At 36.0% G+C, this 13,087-nt stretch overlaps 1 protein-coding gene across 6 annotated transcripts in view; it reads right to left on the reverse strand.

Moving 5' to 3' along the window:
- The window catches only part of KITLG (KIT ligand), a 56,846-nt gene that overhangs the window by 31,421 nt on the left and 12,338 nt on the right, over nucleotides 1-13,087 (reverse strand). The window contains exon 2 of one of the 6 annotated variants that reach the window (XM_085570200.1): nucleotides 8,585-8,782. The exons of 4 other annotated variants lie outside the window; for them this stretch is intronic. The gene's annotated coding sequence lies outside the window, so the exon portion shown is untranslated. Of the gene's footprint in view, nucleotides 1-8; nucleotides 8,783-13,087 lie in introns of all 6 variants that reach the window. One more of the 6 variants, XM_085570199.1, reaches the window with a different exon arrangement.

A 13,087-nucleotide genomic window follows, 5' to 3' on the forward strand; every position in this document is an offset into this window, starting at 1 on the left:
GTACTTACACAGGCTTGTGAGACTCACACAGAAAAGCACCAGATAACTAGCTGCAATGCACCTGGGTGTCTCCTTGGCTACACTGCCCAAACTTCCTCGCCTTCTGTTGTTCCTTGTGCTTCACTGGTTTCCCACAGAGCCCTGTGCCAAGTTTAAGCTGCAGATCTTTATTTCCAGAATGTTAAAGCATTTAAGTTATGGATAATCAAAAGTTGCCTCGGGTTGTGAAGCTTCCTCTGCCAGCTGACTAAAGCTGTCAGCAAAAGCCGAGGATGGTGTACATTTATGGCAATTATGGAATTTGCCTGTGCAGGCTCCTCAGCCTCCATAAGGGCAGGACTGAGATCAGGATTTGCTTTTGTACAAACTAAGATACAGCTCAGTCCCATCTGTTCTGTGTGACAGGTAGAGAACTCCAGCCTGCACTCTTGCCTTCATGTGCTCTCCAACCTTTCAATTTAAGACCAAAGCAAATGAAACAACAGCAACACAATTTTTCTAGGGAAAACAAGAGAAAAATCACAGATTAAAAAGATGTATCGTTATAGCAATCTAGAGGACCTAAGAAAGAATGATAATAAAGATTGCTCAGGAATTTCATAAACTTGACAGAACAGTGCCAAGCACTTTAACTAAAAGAGCTGTTAAATGACAAGAGTAATCTCTTTCTTTTATCTTTTATCTCTTAAATCTTGTATTTATCCTACAAGTAAAACCAGTCATCTGCTTTCTTAGAATACAGCTTCCTGACATATTTAGGTAAAACCAGTGTGGGCTTCTGGTAGAAAAGACAGTCCAGCTTCCTCTCCCTACTTCTTGCACTGGCAGTGATGTCTTAGTCAGTTGTACCAGGCAGACAACTTACATTTTGGTTTTCTTGTAGTATTTTTCAACTTTCTGATCCAAGTAACTGACACAGATGAAATGCCCTGTCAAAGATGAGACAAGCCAGGACTGCTGATTTCAGTGGAGCCTGCGCTTGCCTTCCCCTAAACTGTACCCTCAGATACCACAGAGAAAGAAATCAAAAGTATTCTGAGCAAAGTGCATTTACAATATGCAACATGTCTTTTGAGAATGTCTTTTGCTTCAACAAAACTATCAGTTAGAAACAATTTTATTTTAATATTTGTAAAAATACTTACTGAGAATAATTACCAGTGTGAAGGACTGAAAATAATTAATAGTTAATCTAACAAAATCTCTGTGTTTTAAGCTACAGAAAGATTTGCAGTTATGTATATATGAACAATTTGAGTTCTAGGGAAATGCAAAGATACTGCTAGTTTTAGAAAGCCCCTTTGAGAACTTCTTGCACTGTATTAGAACTCAAAGCCATTTAAGAACTGATTTCAAGTGACCAAGAGAAACATCTCTCCTACCTAAGCTCCAGAATCACAGAGGAAACAAAAGGTGATGTGAAGTTAACAGGCTACCTCCTCATTTACAATTTTTGGAAATAAATTGCTGTAATAAAAGCAAGAAGTTAATGACAACTAAATACTCTAACTATACTGTAACTATAATGATAACAATACTGTTTTCAAGAATAAAAACTGAGTAGTTCAACCTTTGGAGTAAATCAATGCATTAGCAGTTACACTGGCAGGGTCTTTTCCCTGTTGTGTTCATTGGAGATGAGTTCACACCAAGAACTGACAATTTCTTTATTGGATTCCTCAGTATTGATTCATATGTGAAGATGGAATTTCTTCACTGAACTGTCCCATGGTCAACCCAACAGTCTAATAATCAGAAGTGGTTTTTCAGCAGATCAACTAAGTGATATTAGTAAACACAGTAGCACATTCCAAATAAAACCAGAAATTTGATGCACCTTGTAGATTTTTATATTTCTGAACACAAAGACAGCCTATACATGAAGCTTAAAATCACTCTACATTATATAATTATGTAAATAAATAAGAATACTTTTTCTCCTATGTACATAATGTATGGGATTTAAAAGCATAATAATTTTATAACTGCTATTAAAACAAAATGATTTGTAAATTTTGAGACTATTTGAGGTTTTTCTTGCTTATTTTCTCCCTGTGTCATCCAACAGAAACTGAAAAATCTTACAAATACTGCTAGTTTCGACATGTCTATTATACAAAATATTTTCATTATTTGCACTTACAAAATATTTGCATTACGCATGCCTCCAGGCACCTTATATGTAAGGACTCTAGAGATCAAAGGGTTGAGCTATTTTCGTGTTATTTACTAATGACCAAACCTGCTGTTTGAGCAAAACTTGAATAGACTGAATTAAATCAAGGACAGAACAAATGGGAACCATAAACAATAGTCTTATAAATAGAGATGCCCATTTTATACTTTACTAAGCATAAATAAAAGTTACATACACGGCATTTATAACAGATTTCCATATTTAATTACCCCTTAGCTAACATGGGATTTTTCAAAGCTAGCCTCAGAATTTAATCACATATCATTTATTAGCATTAAATTGAAGATATATAGCAGACAGGAGGCAGACCTGTATACCACAGTTCCTCTTCCTATTTTTGGCTCAAAAATTATTCAATTGTCTTTAGATTCTGAAATCTCTTGAATACTGAATATTTAAGTTTGTGCAATGGAAAAATAATTATGAGACTCAAAAGAATAATTAAAACTAAGGATTACAAGTATACACATTTGTTTATTCTGCAAATTATTTGCATTATTGCTTGTAAGACATAATCTAGAAATTCAGCAAACAGCATTTTAGATATGTAGCTAGTGATCCAATATGTTGAAGACCACCCTTTCAGTTGTAAATCAACATCCTTTTCATTTATTCACTTCATTTACAATCTGAAGTGTTGACAAAGGCTGCTGAGTGAGTGGTTTAGCGTCTCTTTCACAGTATGCTATGAAAGATACTCAATCATGTTAATGTTCAGCTAACTCCTTAAGTGGAAAGCAGCAAGGGGAATACCACATTGCTACATAAACCATACTTTGGAAAGTCTGGACATTCCCAAATATCTACTTTGTCCTGATAACACTTCTAACCACAAGAAGGGAGAAGACATTAAAAAAAAAAGCAAATAACAAACCACAAAAAAAACCATTAAGCACAGGGAGAGGTAGTAACTACATAGATTAATGGGTCCTCCATCTTAAAATTTCTTGTATTCAAATCACTTTAACCATGGAATTTTTAAGTTTCTTGAGAAACAATCACCCAATTAACCACAACCAAGCCACAGCTGAAGGAGGTTAGCTGACAATGTGGAACAATGTTCACCCTGGGCTAGGATTCCTGAATTTATTTTTCACTTCTGTTAATGTTGGAGTAGAAACATCTTTCAGTATTAGCCCCTCAGACAGTATTTACATGCTGCTTTGCTGAGACACAACTTGTGAACTTCTGCCAGAGATAACACAGGTTGGTCAGTCATGGACAGTTAACATAATGTTCATACTTATGCCTTGAAAAACCTTTTGTAAGAAGACTTAGAGAAAATGTAATTAGCAAAAAAATATATTTCTCTGGTTTTTGGTTTTTTTGGTTTTTTTTTTTTTTTTTTTTTTTTTTTTTTTTAACCACAAAGTATCCAGATGCATAGAAGCACAGTAATTCTTTCCAATGTTGATTTAGTTATTTAGCTGTGATAGAGATTAAATAATTAAAGTAATGGAAGAACTGTCTTAAACCAATTAAGAAATTAATTGCCAGTATAGAAAAATCTTTAAGTGCAAGAAGAGCATTTATACAGAATGTAATCCAATTACCATTTCCATGGTATTCAGTGACACCTTCACACCTGCAAATGGCAGTGCTTACTTTAATACCCAACATGGCCGTGCCTAAATACTGCTAAAGTGCTAAATATTGCTCAAGCCTCCAAAAAAAAGTGAGCCAAGTGTGAAAAAAGAAGTCATTCACTCATGACCACATAGTTCCTGAATAAAGAAGTACTTGGCAAGCACATTTGGAACTGGCAATGTCCACTGCACACTCTCAGTGCCCATCAAAATTGGCTTTAGTCTTACCAAATAAAATAGCCTATCACCTAGGGTGCTCTCTAAGTGGCAGACTTGGGTTACATCTCCTGCAACCAAGGTAATTCCAACTCATGGGAGTTGAGCTGTGACCCTCTGATATATCTACCTTGCAATTAGCATAGAATCATAGATTCATTTAGGTTGGAAAAGACCTCTAAGATCATCAAGTCCAACAATAAACCCAGCACTGCCAAATCCACCAGAAAACCATGTCCCTGAGTGCCACATCTACTCATCTACCACTGGAGCTGATTTCCTTTCTATCATGGCTTCCTGGCCAAAAGGGGCAAACAAGGGGTACACTGGTACTCCTGACTCTTATTTTTCACAACATTTATGCATTTTACATTGTCAAGTCAATATGTAGAAAAATAGACATGTTCACTGAACAGCTATCAGAATGTCTGTGTGTATCCTTGTCTCATACATGCTCTTCCATTTGGGCACCCTAACTTCTGCGAAGCTCTCCAGTCAACTTGTGAGTTTTCCTGAACAACATTTTGGCAGTCCAATGAAAAAAATAATGCATAACTCCAGCTCAGTGAGTCACTCTACAGGGGTGAGACACCTAAAAATCTCTGGATCACGCCCTCCATGCTTTGTTATGATTACAAAATCCAGATACATACTTTTCTAGTGACTGATACCACTCTATTTTTTTAACCACGATGTGTATTAAGGAGTATGATGATAAAAGTAAGTGTCAGAGTTATTTTTCTGCATTTTGATTTCAACACAGACTATAGAAATTCTAATCACTCTTTTTCAGAGTAAGTTTTAGAATGTTTTGGACACAAAATATTTGAACATATATTTGGTTATTTACAAAACCCAGTACATTTTCTATTCAGTTCTGCATATAATATCTAAAATACATAACATGAGGGCATTTCAAGGGGTTAAGGGGAAGGAAAATAACAAGTCCATGCTACAAATATAAGCAGGGAGGTAGCCATTGTTACCTATATTCAAATGAGTTCAACAGGCAAGCTGCTTTCCTAGCTGTTTGATCTTTTTGTGGCAATACTGTATTTGCCTTTCTGTGACCTTCCCCAACCCTAGAAGCTCTTCCCCCATACCTTTACACTCACTTGAGTGTCCACAGGGGACTACATGAATTACAAGAATTGGAGGTTTCATCTAACTTCATTTGGTGGCAGAATGTTAAAGTGGCACTTGCTAGACTCCACCACCCATGTGTGCAAAAGCAAAGCTATTTGCTGTATTCAGATACTTATAGGCCAGCTCCCTTCCTAAGGTACATTCTTAATGAACTGGAAATAATTCTGTTTAAGTCAATGGATAAAAGGTAGTCCCAAACCTGTTAAGTTCTAATGCAGAACTACTTTTTCTCCAATATTTTTCTTTTTCAGCTCGAAGGAAAAACCATTCTCTAGTTCTGCCAAGTTATTCATATCTATTTCCTGAATCAGACAAATTTAAGATACGTTGTCCTACCAGTGCTGAGAAAATGATGAGTCACTCCATTCTTTCCCACCATCCAGACCTTGGGAAAACCAGGAAGCTGCTTAAGCCTATACACAAACTTCATTTCATATGACCTCAGGCCAATTGCTATTATCCTCTACCCCTTGCAGCTCTTGACAGATGTAGCTGGCTGCTCCAGCCAATGTGCTACTGTTGTACTTGGTAAGGAGCACCCAAACTCCTGCTGAGTTTGGTTTGGTGTTTCAGCTGAAACCAAGATGAATGTGATAAGCAAGAATTGTAAATTGATAGAGAGTTTGCCTTGCAAATCAATGCAATTGAGGTATTTTGCAATTACATTCAGTAAACTACAAAAAAGTTTTCTTAATGTGCAAATTAACATATTTAGTTTCAATCTCTATAAGAATACCATTGCAAAATATTTGGCTGTTCTAAAAGTATAAGCTCTGGTTCTTTAAAAATATTATCTGATCTATAATAAATTTTGTCCACTCTTTAATCTCACTAGACAGTCAGGGATTCAGGCAGTTTCCATGCATCCTAAACTTGTACTGGATGACAGCCAGTTTGTTTAGTTCCCAAGTACTGGGAAGTGAAGTTACCAAGAGACAGGTAATTATACATGAATGTTGCCTCTGGAACTTGTGTTAAAAGTGTCTGAATAAATATTTACTGATAATAATCCATCAGGTAACATTTTAGATCAGTAAAAGAGCCAGGAGTTTTAAAGGACAAAAGTGTTTCAGTTGGAAGAAAGGAGAAGAATTTCAGAAACTTCTATATTTTGAAAGAAATCTTCCTATCGAATCAGAATCAGAATCAGAGATTATTAGGATCTCCAGAGGTCCTGCACTTAGCAGTCTTTTTAGGACATGTGCACTGGCAAGAGAAATTTTCTTTTCCACTTGTAAAATTCCATAGCAAACATCCAGAATTGATACTGAAACTTTTACTCTTTCTATCTGTAGAGTGATAAAGGCCAATACTTTCTTGTTCTGTAACAAAGGCACTGATACATGCACAATCAAAACAGAAATTAGCAGAAGACCAGACTTCAGCTGAGAATCAAAAATTGCAACAAAACCTCCCACAAACTTCAAAGAGGGAGTTGTCTTTTTTCCCGTACTGGGAAATTGCAAAACTCTAGCATAGATCCAAAGGCATTTTAAAGTAATTTAAAGAGGAAAGCAACTTAAAATACCAGATTATCTTCACAGGGAGGACAAGCTCCTCACACTATATGGAGGTGGATGATCTGACTTCCTCAGGGAATGAAAAGACATTCTCTTAGATAAAATACTTAAAGATTTTTTTCTAAAGATCTATTTCAGAGGTCTTGCTTGTTTGCCAAGTTCATGCAAAAAAAAAGTCCACTGTATTAAATATTCTTTTGAAATATAATGAAAATATATCTCAAACAATCTTTTTTAATCTTGGACTTTCAAGCTCCAGTAAAGGAAAGGAAATAAGACTTATTACAGAAATTCTGTACTGCATTTTTAATTCTTACCATCTGCTACAAATTATATGTTGTTTGATTTGTAAGAACTATTATACTGACAAAATAAATTAAAATAAATAAAATCAACTAGAAAAGTGAAAACAGCTATTTTGATACTTGGCATACACCAGAACTCATGTACATAATGAAAATGTCCTCCCTTCTATATCATTCTTAGTATGAAGCAAATCATGTTAAGTGGATTCCTACTCTTTCATGCACAGAAACTTTGCTAGATAATAAAATACATTATAAAATTGAAGTTTTCAGCTCATGCTCAAATCTGTAGAAAGCAAACACCAGGAGAAAAAATCCTTATACAAAATGAAAAGGAGTTTAGGTACTTTTTTGTCCTTTCTTTGAATTCTTTTATACTTTTTTTATATAAGCAGGAGATGATTTTTGAAATTTAAATCACAGAATCATCAACTTGGTTTTAAATCAAAGACGTTCTCAGAAAGACACTGTTCTGTTTCTGGACTCTGAATTTTTTGATAATCCCTGACAGGCTGTATCTTTACAGGGATATAAATCCAGAACTAATTTCTCTGATCTGCTTGATATGAGTTACAAAAGGGTAATTGCTGAAACAGACTGAACGTATAAGCCAGTATAGTCGAGACTGTGTTTCAAGTATCTACCTTAACCATATAACATTTTTATAATTCAAGTTTAGCTGTGATTAAAGAACACTGGAGCTCTTCGATATGCCAACACCTGTATAAGCTTTGACATGTTGATGGATTACAATTTTTCACATCAGTATTGTACTACATATTGTAAGACTTTTCATTTCCTGACTTTTTATAGTTGCTGTCTACATTAGTGGTCTACATGAATACTCAGAATAAGGTGAGGAAATAGAGCTTGCATTAATTATATGGTTTTTATCATGATAAAGATCATGGGATCTAGCCCCAGAAACTTTCCTCAGTCCCTCTCTCATTGTGAAGGTGCCATGACCAACATCAGGTAAATGTGGTCCTCTACAATCCAATCAGAATGGCTTTGGCATCATCTGCTACTAAAGGCAAACGATATCAGTAACCCAAATTCCAATGTACAGGGATAGATCTAGCCAGTCCTCCTTGACAGACATTCGGAGATTGGTATTCTTGGAACATTAATCTCTTCAGTAACTTTGTCTGCCCCATTCCACAGCAGGTATTAGTTTTCAAAGACACTGTGAGCTTCAGGTAACTCCTGGCATAGGTAGGCTCCAGATAAGTTTTTTGTATCCCACTCCTTTGATAAGATAACTTATATTTTTAATAAGACTGGATAAAACCAAATAGAAAGAGTGGACTAAAGTGGGATTGGAGGGAATAATCACAGACTCATTCAGGTTGGAAAATAAGATCAAGTCCAGTTGTAAACTGAGCATTGCCACCACTAAACCATGTCTCTAAGCATCACATCTATACATCTTTAAATATTACAATATTTCCACAGTTGATAACTCAACCACTTCCCTGGGCAGCCTATGCGAGTGCTTGGCCACCATTTTGGTGAAGATATTTTTCCTAATGTCCAATCTAAATTCTCCGTAGCACAACTTGACGCCATTTCTTCTTGTTCTATTGCTTGTTGGGAGAAGAGATCAATTCTCACCTGGCCACAGACTCCTTTCAGGTGACTGTAGAGAGCTTATCACTCTCCTGAGCTTCCTTTTCTCCAGGTGAAACAGCTGGCCAGCTCCCTTAGCTGTTTCTTTTAAGACTTGTGCTCCAGACCCTTCACCAGCTCTGCTGCCCTTCTCTGGACATGTTCCAGTACCTCAGTGTCTTCCTTGTAGTGAGGCATTCAGGACTGAAAAGAGGATCTGAAGTGAATCTTGGGAAATTATCCCAGATAATTGCTGTTCTGATGTTAAAAGCCTGGTACTGTTCAGTGTAAATGACAGTGGTTTATATCAATGTATTCTCATGGAAACGCTGCTCCTGTGCTTGTGCATTTATACTCCCTATACATTGTAATGTGTCATCTTCATGTACTTATGAAAATAATACTATAAGAATCTTTGCTATGCATAATGAAAAAGTCAATTTGACTTTCATTGCTTCATTACAAAAAAGCAACAAACTCCCCCCAAACCTCATGGAAAAAACCAAAAATTTCTCTCTTGCCTCTTCTCAGATTACAAATTTTATTTATTTGCTTTCTATAGGACCTTAGTTTCACAGATTCCCTTCTCCAGAAAGTGTAAATATAGGATTGCCCTAACTCTTACTAAGTATTGTTACAACCATCACAGTGGGTGCAGCATCCAACCAGGTAGTTGCTTCTGAAGCAAACAAACCAACACTAAGTCATGCAACCTTTAAATGGGATCTCTCCTCATTAGTCAGAGAAGTTTCTCCCATTGATAAGTAACTGTTGGCATAAAAAGTATACCAAATCTACTTTTCACAAAAGCTGGCTTCTTTGGATATATTCCAGACAGCAGCACTTGCGTCAACTTAAAAAGGTTTGAGACAGGAAATAAAATTTTCACTTTGATCCCCCAAAAAATCCCAGCTGAGAACTTTCCAAATTGTGATGTAATATGTATGTTGGTGAGGAAAGTGATTTTGTATTTTGAAGACTGTTGTGGTTTAACCCCAGATGGCAACTAAGCACTACACAGCTGCTCATTCACTCTTCCTCCTCAGTGGGATCTGGGAGAGAATTGGAGGAGTAAAAGCAAGAAAACCCAAAGGTTGAGATCAAGACAGTTTAATGAGACATAAAAAAATAAAATAATAAGGTTAGAAATAGTAACAAAATAATTAGAATATACAAAACTAGTGATGCACAATGCAATTGCTCTCCCCCTACTGACCTGCCAGTTCCCAAGCAGCAGCAGCCCTCAGCCAGCTTTCCCCCCATTTATATTGTGTGCATGATGCCATATGCTATGGAATATCCCTCTGGCCAGTTTGGGTCACCTGTCCTGGCCGTTTCCCCCCCCAGATTCTTGTGTTCTTCCAGTCTTCTCACTGGCAGGGCATGAGAAGCTGAAAAGTCTTTGACTTAGGGCAAGCTCTACTTAGCAAAAACTAAAAAGATCAGCATGTCATCAACATTATTCTCATACTAAATCCAAAACACAACACTATACCAGCTATTAGGAAGATAATTACCTCTACCCCTGCTGACACCAGGACAAAGATTTTAAAAAATAAAACAATGAACCAATCAGATAGTTAGCCAGGCCTGTGGTGAAAGTTTTCAACACCAGCTACAACACTGACGAAAGAAGGTCATTCTGCTCTACAGAATTCAAAAGATGCTTTTACAAGCATTATTCTAAACCTAAATTATTACCTTGGGGCATGTATCAAGGATGAAAAGTATTTTGAACACATTGATCTCCTATAGCACAAGGGAGTCCCATTACACAACTCAGCTGCAGAAATGGGGCAAAGTTATGGTCTTCCATAGTGAAGCCTGCATTTCTGCTCCTTTTCACTAATTTTCATAACAAAATTTACTTTATCCCACATAATGTCTATTAATGATGTGCCATTCATGATTTAGAAACATAACTTAACAGATTGAAATCTATATTTTACAAGCACCTTGTACATTGTGCCATAAGAGAATGAATGAGGAAAATTCAACAAAACAGTGTCTTGTTTGCCAGAAACAGCTTGAGATTTAAATAAAATACATAATCCTTTCTGCATCATGTTCTGTCTGTTTTGAACAAAACGTTGTTAGGCAATGAAGTCAGCTTCTGATTCCATAAACAACCCCTGTGGACATTTTAACAATTATCTATAGTCAATTTTTACAAAAACTGCCAAAGGTTTTAGTAAGATACTTTGGTAGGGGAAAAACACTAAAAGCATTTACTGGCAAGCTGCTTAAGACCCAGCATACTAAAAAACCAAAAAAAAGTGAAAAATGAAACCCGCATCTTCTGTCATTGGTATTAAGTTTTCATCTTCCTTCATCAAGAGATACAGGAAAACCCTTAAGGACTTTCAACATGTTGAACATTTTTGTTACAACAAAAATTTTATTCTTTGTACAGAGCATTTCTTGGTACAGTAGTTACCTGACCATTAGCCAGCATAATGTCAAGGTATTTCCCTGGGAAATGTCTAAGTTTAAACCTTGCCATTCAAAAACTTGGAGCCCATGATTCCATATTTGTCAATAACCTAACAAAGTTTCATTGAGCTGATCACAAAAATACTGCTAATTTTCCAGTTCCCCATAAACTATACATTTCTGAAGTTTCACTAGATTTGAGTATGTAGTTCGTATCACTTTACCTGAGAAACTGAGCTGCAGCAGTAGTGCTCCAAGAAATGTTTGTGAGAATCATGCAAGGTTATCTTAGCTGTTTCCAAATAACACAAAGTAAGAAAAAAATCAGGTTTAAAACACTTTCTAACTGGGAAAAAAGCCCCACAAAATGCTATAATATTTTCCAGATCCTGATTTCAACTCCGTTCTCTCATACGTCAGACAGCATTTTATTTCCTATATAATTTGAATTGCATGTCTTGCTATACATATACAAAACCAAATTGAACAATTTAGCTTTAAAATAATGATTTGTAAAAGGATACACTGTTATTAGACTATAAGTACATTAAGCATGGGTCTATATTTTTTTGGTGAAAAGAATATTTATCCAAAGCAATAGACCAATGTATGAGATTATTCTCAAATGCCTTGAAGCTTGTGAGACTGCAGAAAAATCAGGTAAGCGACATATCAAATTAGAAACTAATCTTCAAAACATTTAAGTATGCTTTCAAGACAACGTAAGCACTGGGCAGCCAATAAGCCATTTACCTCAGCAAGCTGGAATTAAAAACACATTATGTCTTGTCTTAAAGTAATTACATTAGTATATTAGCAAAAAAATCAACTATTTTTTTTCCAGATTTTTGATTTAAACCAAAAGCCTTTTCAAATGGCAAAAATACTTTAGTTGTTATTATTATTCTAACTGCATATTTTTATAGTAGAAAGCGAGCATCAATGCTGTTTTCAAGATGTACCAAAATGCATTATGCCATTGTTAATTCTAAAAATTCTTTCTTAAATTATTTCCTGGGGCATATGTTGCTGTTTTTTTAAGAAGCAAATTGTCAGAATGGCCATTTTATGAATTTCAACCCATGTGTAACATTTTTCCAGGAAAATATAAGTTTAAGATGGCAAAAATGGGGTGGGACTGATCAAAATGCTTCCTTTAACACAAAAATTCAGCAACTGCATTACTGCATCAGAAACTCAAGCATATTTTTAATTCCTATGCACCTCTAAAAGTGGACACACTTTTAAGTGCTTTTTCCTGCTAACACTGAAGTGCTATACAAGAGTATCTTTCAGGGATGGTGCATGGAAACACCACTGGTTTTAAATGGCTAGAGCTGTGCAACAACTTTACACAAAATTTTGACACCTCACCATTGATAGTCACATGGTAAAAGAATGATCTTTCTGTATAAACATCTCAGCTGTCATTGCTTTCACATATAATTGAAGTTCAGCTACAATACATCTTAAAGTGTTTTCCTTTCCTCTAAGCTAAAGGCTGAATTGTTACAGATGGTAATTTTGGCAGATGGTTGTATATGAAACTGAGTTTATAATTAGGCCAAACCTGACTTGTACAATTAAGGCAATGAAGATTTGGACAATAAGATGTGTCAGATCAGTACATGATTAGTCTGGTGCCCACCAAAAACTGAAGAAACCTGATCATTCAGATTTACAGAGTATATTGCCTATATGAAAATTTCTTCTGAATTGCATGAATTAGAAGATAAGAAAAATTTCATACACAGAGTATAAACTGAAATAACCATGGTGTTTTACCTACTTAAGTATATAATCCCTTTTTCTTCAGTCGAGGCTAATGGGATGGTCTGAAGCCATGTAACAGCTCCCTGCTGCTGAGAGAGAGCTCCTTCTCTGCAGCTTCCCTCCCTCTGACATTCACCCGACCCCTAAGCAAGCCAGTAAATTCAAAGACAGTGACTAGCCAATTCAGCTGAGACAAAAAGTAATCCCTGAGGAATGAGCAAAGGAGGAGATGAAATCTGCTAGGATGAGAAGACTAGGACTACCCCTTTCTGGATATGACCTCTTGGGCTCACTCTAACATAT

Source organism: Lonchura striata, chromosome 1A (assembly GCF_050655825.1).
Source record: "Lonchura striata isolate lonStrDom1 chromosome 1A, ASM5065582v1, whole genome shotgun sequence".
Taxonomy (NCBI): Eukaryota; Metazoa; Chordata; class Aves; order Passeriformes; family Estrildidae; genus Lonchura; species Lonchura striata.